At 37.7% G+C, this 8,284-nt stretch overlaps 1 pseudogene; it reads left to right on the top strand.

Moving 5' to 3' along the window:
* Window positions 1-286: 286 nt before the first annotated feature.
* LOC124507899 (nucleoporin Nup37-like) lies at window positions 287-1,254 on the top strand (annotated as a pseudogene).
* The last annotated feature ends 7,030 nt before the right edge of the window (window positions 1,255-8,284 follow it).

Raw genomic sequence — 8,284 nt, 5'->3', positions numbered from 1 at the left:
ATGGTCTTATTTTGTAAAATATTCCCTTCTAATCATTCCAACTGAACATTCATTGAATTAACATTTTTTTTTTACTGTCCTCCATTTTACTACAAGCACACACATAATAGTAAAATCATAATATAGGTATATATTATACATTTCATTATTTTCATTCTAATGAAACCCAGAATAATTAGGAAAGGGGATTTTAAAGAAATATAAATACCCCAATGCCCCCATTTCATGATCTTGTCCAGTAAAAGGTTATTTTATTTTTACAACTGTTCAAGTATTGACATACGAGATGAAGCAAGACGCCACAAGAAATGCTACCTACACTGTGGATCGTGAAGGTTATGTGCATGTGGTAGGATTTAATCTCTTTGAGAGTAGGGATTCAGGAAACCTTAATTGCATATGGCGGCAATAATTATGTGGTCATTGGCAGGTGTACAGTTCAGATATTGTACAGACATTGAAGGAATTCAGTATAAAACACTATGAACATTTCAGCATGGTGTCAGAGTCGATGGAATAGCTTGGAGCCCAGAAACTAGATGTGATTCATCGCCTCCAATAATCAAATTTTGTACTTCAGCTGCTGATATGAAACTACGGTTATTGACTTCAGATCTTCAAGACAAAAATGAATACAAGGTTTTAGAGGGCCATTCAGATTTCATTAATGGTTTGGTGTTTGAGCCCAAAGAGAGCCAAGAAATTGCAAGTGTGAGTGATGATCATACCTCAGGATTTGGAAGTTGGAAGGAATGCAGACAGCTCATTTTGTTCTTCATTCCCCTGGAATGAATGGCATCCTGAGGAACTTTTAAACTGATGGTTGCAGGGAAGGGAACAAGCCGGTTTTATGATCTTTCAGCTCAACAGGCTATCTTATCTCTTGAATTGAACAGATGCCATTAATGCCAGCCCACTGGTGCTTCAAAAACACCTTCAAAGTTGGAGCTGTTTCAGGAAATGACTGGTTAATTTGGGATATTACTCGAACCAGTTATCCTCAAGATAAGAGACCTGTCCATATGGATCAAGCCTGCTTATTCAGGTGGTCTACAGTTAATGAGAACTTGTTTGCAACCACTGGTTATCCTGGCAAAATGGCAAGCTAGTTTCAAATTCATCACTTAGGACACCCTCAGCCTGTCCTCATTGGTTCTGTAGTCATCAGATCTGGCTTTTCCTGGAATAGAATTCTCTCACTATGTGCCATTGGAGGATGGTACAAGTTGTTGTTTTTGGGTAACTGAAATGTAAAACAAATTTTCTGTGTACCTTAGTCCATAGACTTTGTATTTTTAATACATACTTTGGAGAACTCCCTATTTTTATGTCAAATATACTGTAAGCTCTAGAAATGTCCCAATTGTTGCTTTTGTTAAATAAAATGTTAATGGTTTGAAAAAAAAGAAAAAAAAGAAATATACAACAGAATATCCACATATTAATATCAAAATATGGATGTTTATCACCACTTCAATAAAAACCAATTGTCTTAAAAATTTGTTTCCTAAAATATTTTAATTCACTATTTGATACTTCTGGAATATAATCAGCAGATTAGTATAAATAATGATGTCTATCCCTTGATTTAAGATTCTAAGAAAATCAGTTTTTCTCCCATAGTGAAAGAAATCACAGCTACTCTGAAAAAGGATGATTTATTATAGCTGTGGTTAAACTCAGGATCCCATTGTAAAAAACAATATTGAAAACTCAAACATTTTATATAATCAGGAAAATTGTGGAAAAAATGTTCATATAATAGACAACAAAATCAGTATTTTTAACTTTTGATAATTTATTCAAAGTTAAGGCAGTTAGTTAATAGATGGCATTAAAATCCTGGCTTGTTGAAAAAAAAAATTATGGTCCAAATATACCTTCAAAAGTCAGTGACTGCCTTCCCCCCCCCTTTTTTTTTCTTTTTGCAATTTTCCTGTGTATGTCTTTTTAGAGAATCAGGACAATTTTCTTCTAGCTTTCTAACTATGATTTCAAACTCAAGTAATTATGTTGTGCTTTCCATGATTCCTTCTGGCTTTCTAACTATGATTTCAAACTCAAGTAATTATGTTGTGTTTTTCATGATTCCAAGTATAATTTTAGTTGTAAAATGTCTACTTATTAAATATTCTTGTAGCAAAATAATTACATAGTAAAGAAAAGCAACTCAAACACCAAAAAAGAAATGATGAATTATTGCTTCCAACAACTAAGTAGTACTCCTATCTCATTGTATACATTTTTGGAGAATGGAACTTCTACAAAAGTGAGGTCTGAATTTTCATCCATGTGTGAGGAGTCTGAGAATGACTGGAACAGGGGACACAGACATGGCTTTACTTATAGCTGTTAGCAATAAAAACTTTAAATGCTTGGTTCCTGGATGTAAAGAGAGGAAATGCAAGAGATTTTTTTTTCTCCAAGGAAGTCTAAAAACACAAGAGTAGTTATTTTATAAAATAGGATCCTAAGTGACAAACTGAGTGGCTATATTTAAAATGCCACTTTCATAGTATGTTACTCATGATTACATTATTATATTTATTCATTAAATTATAAAAGACTTTTCAGTAGAGAAAATAACACTGGTGAATGAAAGAAAGGTACACAAAATAATCTATAATATACTACCTTCTGGTTCTGATTTTGTTTACCTTTCCTACCCATTTTTTCAACTTTGGCCCCCTCATTGCTTTCTTTTCCTTTTATGTATTTGCATTATTAAAAGGCAAAATGAATAGTATGAGGCACAGATATGACTGAGGTCTCAGTGACTTCTATTTACATCCAATTGTGACACAAGATAATTTCTGTGATATTCCTGCATTTCATTCTCTTAATATTGCTGTGATTATGTATGGGTATAATCAGGCATCTCAGTTTAAGGCTACACTCCATTTGTAGCCATCTACTTGGAGAGGATAATGAGATTTATCCACAGTGAATCAGTGAATCAGTCTTAAGAATGGATAAGGAGTCTGGAGTCTAATCATAGGTCATCTTTGACTGGAAGGGGTTGAGAACTGAAGGGAAATCAGTGTCCTATTCAAGGTGTAAAGAACACCTCTGGTTCCAAACTTGAGTATGCATATTGTAAGTGAATTATCAGTGTAATCATTTTAAGTCAGTTGTGATGTAAACAATCCCAACACAAATTATTACATCAAATTATTTATCAACACTGTGTAGTTGAGATAGCATATTGAATGCTTTAGTGATAGCATAAGTAGTGCACAGGCCAACTTTCATTCAAATTCAATTAAACATTATTTGTGGACCTCTTCACTGCTGAAACAATGCTCATGTGTTCAAAAGCAGATTTAGTGAAAAAGTCCTATGTTAGACAGCTTGCATGCATAGGAGCAATCTTATTCGAAACAGAAGTCTAAATAAAGATTATTGCTGAATTCGAAATGATTTTCTTATGATTTGTTTCCTACTCATTGACTTTCTATTCAGCCTAACACACCAACACAAAATTTCACTAGGCTATACATTTATGAATTATCTTGCGGGGAAGGTTCAAGGCAGCCTTAATAATTAATAAGTAACTGTTGAAGATGAGGCTTAGGCTGTCACATGTAAAATGAGCCCATAGTGCCTTGTGAAATCCTAAAACTATCATGAAAATAAAAAGTAGCACCAATTATGTGTACAAGTTGATACTTAAGAGGTTTCATATGACAGTTTTCAAATAAATAGCGTATTGTGAATGTAAGACAAGTAGGCTTAGAGATTTATTAATCAATTCAATTTCCATAACATGAACCAGAAAATGTAAAGGGATTTAATTCCATGCTGTATTTGATTTAAAATATATTTTCAAATTATCAAACTCCATGATACAAATACATTAGAATAACACAAATATATTTATCCCACTCAGGTTATATACATTAATCCATTGTTATTAGGGAAAAAATGTAACTTGTTTAACTAGTATGAGTTAAATAGATATGAGCCATCAACTGAGGGATTTGAAATTATATTCCAGATCTGGTTTTGGTTCTAAAGGCTCTTCATTTTCAGAGATAACAAATTTCCTTTTCCTGATACATACACATACACATATATGTACATTCATATACATGTATACTATATACGTATGCATGTTTGTTTTAAATGCAAACCAGAACTTAGGCATATACAAAAGAAAGAGGTAAGGTTTTAATGATTTCAAGAAAGTGTAGAATAATGATGGTATTGAACTGCTTTTCACTTTCAAACCAAATTAGAAGCCGTAGGAAATAAAATAATGATAATGGGGCTCTTTAATTAAAATAACCAATTAAAATCATACAACTACCAAGAGGAAAAAATATATAGTAAAAATGATACGAATCTGTAATATCTTAAATTGAGTTTACTTTGGAATGCCACTGAAACTCAAATATAATATGATTTTCCAGGCAGTGATTTTGCTGTGAATATGCACGCATGCATGTACAAACACACACACACACACACACACACACACACACACACACACACACAGTGAATGAATGAATGCTGAGGCTGAATAAACAGTAAACAGGATGACCAAACTACACACACAAAGGACATAATAAGAATACAACTCTCTTCTCTTCCCACCCCAACACCCACTTTACCCAAGTAAGCTATTCTGTGGAATTCATCCTTTCCTTCTCCCTGGATGAAATCTAGGGCATGGAACAAGGAATATTCTGATCACATTTAGTTAATTAAAACCTGTGCTTAATCTAGTCAACAGAAATTGCACTTTAGTTCAGTCAATTTTTTTTTTTAATTTTTTTTTTCAACATTTATTTATTTTTGGGACAGAGAGAGACAGAGCATGAACGGGGGAGGGGCAGAGAGAGAGGGAGACACAGAATCGGAAATAGGCTCCAGGCTCTGAGCCATCAGCCCAGAGCCCGACGCGGGGCTCGAACTCCCGGACCGCGAGATCGTGACCTGGCTGAAGTCGGACGCTTAACCGACTGCGCCACCCAGGCGCCCCAAGTTCAGTCAATTTTTATAATTGATATATCCTGTCATGTGTAAAAACAAATATATAAAAAAAAAACTGCAGCCTTTTCCTTCCTACATCCAAATATCCCTCACCACCTCCAAAGACAGAAAAAGGATGAAACCTGGAGGAGAGATGAATGAAGGGCAGGAAAGCTGTACTTTCGCACCATCGTGGTGATCTAGCATCCGTACCCTGTGGGCATGAATGCTCTACGAAGGTTGGCCTTTCTTTCAGGTGGCACTGTGTCAATTCCTTATCGCTCCCTCCCCAATCCTAAAATCACCTGGGTATCCTACCTGAAGTTTCTTCTACATAGACAGACGTGTTCTTTCACAGACAAATTGGTGGGCTACCTACATGTCATTTGTAAGCTGCGTAGCATCCCAGGGTTTACTTCTAGCTTCCTTCCCCTGACATCACCTAGCCTTCCTCGAATGACCCAGGGTGTCTCTCTCTAAGGTTCCCTGAAAAATACTCACCCATCCTCTGTTCTAAGAAATGCTGGACAAGCAGGAAGTCCCCACTCAAGCAACTTCTATTCATTCTGTCCATGCAAAAATTGCCAGTCCTAAACTCTCAGCCTGTGGAATGTCTGACATATCTCTTGTGCCCTTGAAGTTCAGGAGATACATGCCAGTTCTCCAAACAGATACATCAAAGCCACTCTCCCTGGGTTTGTGGGTCTAAAATGAACTGAAGCACTTCCAAAAAATCCTCTCTGGATCTCAAACTCTGTGACTACTTCAATATTGAATCTTCTATAACTTCCAAAGGGTAAAGTGCCAAGTTTCAAAACCAGTATCTTATGAATACTTTTGATAGCACTGTCTGGGGTGGTATTTGAGAACATGTGGATAACTGATTTACATTATCTTCAACCAAAAATGAAACTGAAAAGCCTCCACTTTAACACCTGTTCAGCTCCTTTGTAGTTTATCTGTATGTAGCTTGGGCAGAATATTTATAAGCAAATATAAAAATTAAAAGATAGGAAGGTTTCCTTCTTATATAGAAAAGTTCTTACCTAGAAGGAACCCAGAAGGAATCAAACATTGCACATGGTATATAGGTAAGCAACACCAGAAATAAACCTTTGGATTTGCTGAATACAGCCATGTTCATGCAATGGGTTGATTTATCTCTTCAAACTATATATTTTTCAAAATCACTTATACTCAAATAATGACCATCTACAACATACCCATAACATGTATATATTTCAAATTTGAAAGTATTCTTCAAGTTTTAATCATGGAATATGAAGATTTAATAATGTAACTTCTTAGGTCTAACCAGATTAAAATATAAATAACCAATCAATTGAAATAACCAATTTCCATTTCTGAGAGCTATCACTAAAATAAATGTTCGTCTCCCTAATAAGTGTGTTCCCTATCAATAATGCTAACCACAAACATACATATGAGAAATTCCTTCCTTGCGTTAGCATGTAGTTTCCAACATGTACTCTTTTATACTGCAAAGGAATGTTTATTCTCTTATATTACTGAACACAGTAATTATGAGATAGGAGGCTATGTTCTTCTTGCATAAGGCCCTAATTCCAGAGGTTTACCTAAGTTTTTAGGTGTTGTTTTCCTATCCATAGACTACTCTTCTTTTTTTTTTTAAATTTTTGTTATTAATGTTTAATTTATTTTTGAGAGAGAGAGAGACAGAGTGTGAGCGGGTGAGGGGCAGAGACAGAGGGAGACAAGGAATCTAAAGCAGGCTCCAAGCCCCGAGCTGTCAGCACAGAGCTCAGCGTGGGGCTCGAACCCACGAACTGCTAGAGCATGACCTGAATGAAGTCGGACGCTTAACCAACTGAGCCACCCAAGCGCCCCATAGACTACTCTTCTGTATTCAACTTGTTCCAAATACGCTTCGTTACACAATTCTCTACAGATAATTATTTAAACAAGTTACTCTAGTATGATTTGGTTACTTTTGTCAATGGAGACATACTGACAGAAAGATCTAAAGAATAATTGTAAAGAACAACTTTTCACTCATTCGGTAACAACACCAAGACCTCTAAAATAAAGTACAAATGAATATATAGTAACAAGCTTCACACATGGCAAATGTCATCTCATTTTAAAAATCCTGAATGGATATATAAAATTCTGATGTATTTAATAAGGGGAGATATGGACACAGGAAGGAAACTTATTTGTGTATTAAAAAATAAATATTGGGTGAAACCACATGTATAGGGACCAGTTCTAAAATTATGAGCTAGTGCCTGTAGATATACGAGTGATCTTTTAATAAATTACTTTTCTATTTGGTTTCCTTAATCATTAGAAAGTTCTTTTGAGATAACTCTTTATGATGGGCTAGCAAATGAAAACTATTGCCTTTTGTCAATTTTCCTCGTATTTTCCAAATTTTGAAGGCAAATTAAACAAAATTAAACAGGACAACAAGAACGTATTTGAGAAATAAACTTGCAGAAGATGGCGGGGTAGGAGGACGCTGGGCTCACCGCGCCTCCTGATTACTTAGATTCCACCCACACCTGCCTAAATAACCCAGAAAACCGCCAGAAGACGCAGAACGGACTCTCCGGAGCCAAGCGCAGAGGAGAGGCCCACGGAAGAGGGTAGGAAGGGCGGAGAGGCTGTGCGCACTCCAGGGACTGGCGGGAGGGAGCCGGGGCGGAGGGGCGGCCCGCCGACCAAGCAGAGCCCCCGAGTCTGGCTGGCAAAAGCGGAGGGGCCGGACTGAGTGTGTTCCCACAGCAAGCGGGATTTGACATCTGGAAATTTGCAAGCTAACAGCTCTGCTTGGAGAATGGGAGGGCTGGAGGATGACAGGAGGGAGAGTTGTTGAGCCCCAGATGACAGAGTTCAGCTTGGCGGGGAACAAAGGCACTCACCAGCGCCATCTCCCTCGCCCATCCCCCAGCCAAAATCCCAAAGGGAACCAGTTCTTGCCAGGGAACTTGCTTGCACTGCACAAACACCCAAAGCTGTCCTTCTGCGGATCCACCCCTGAGGCGGGTCTGACTCCCTCCCGGTGCCACAGCGCGCCTCCCAAAGCTGATCTCGGAAGGAAAAGAGAGCTGAGCCTACCCCTCCCGCCCCCGTGCACCCTGCTGATCCACCCCAGCTAAAAGGCCAGATCCCCAGCACCACAACCTGGCAGTGTGCAAGTAGCCCAGACGGGCCATGCCACCCCACAGTGAATCCCGCCCCTAGGAGAGGGGAAGAGAAGGCACACACCAGTGTGACTGTGGCCCCAGTGGTGGGCTGGGGGCAGACATCAGGTCTGACTGCAGCC

Source organism: Lynx rufus, unplaced genomic scaffold (assembly GCF_022079265.1).
Source record: "Lynx rufus isolate CCGP_SWC_20201006 ecotype Redwood Valley unplaced genomic scaffold, mLynRuf1.p SCAF_1, whole genome shotgun sequence".
NCBI classification, from domain to species: domain Eukaryota; kingdom Metazoa; phylum Chordata; class Mammalia; order Carnivora; family Felidae; genus Lynx; species Lynx rufus.
This window is presented reverse-complemented; position numbering and strand designations above follow the sequence as displayed.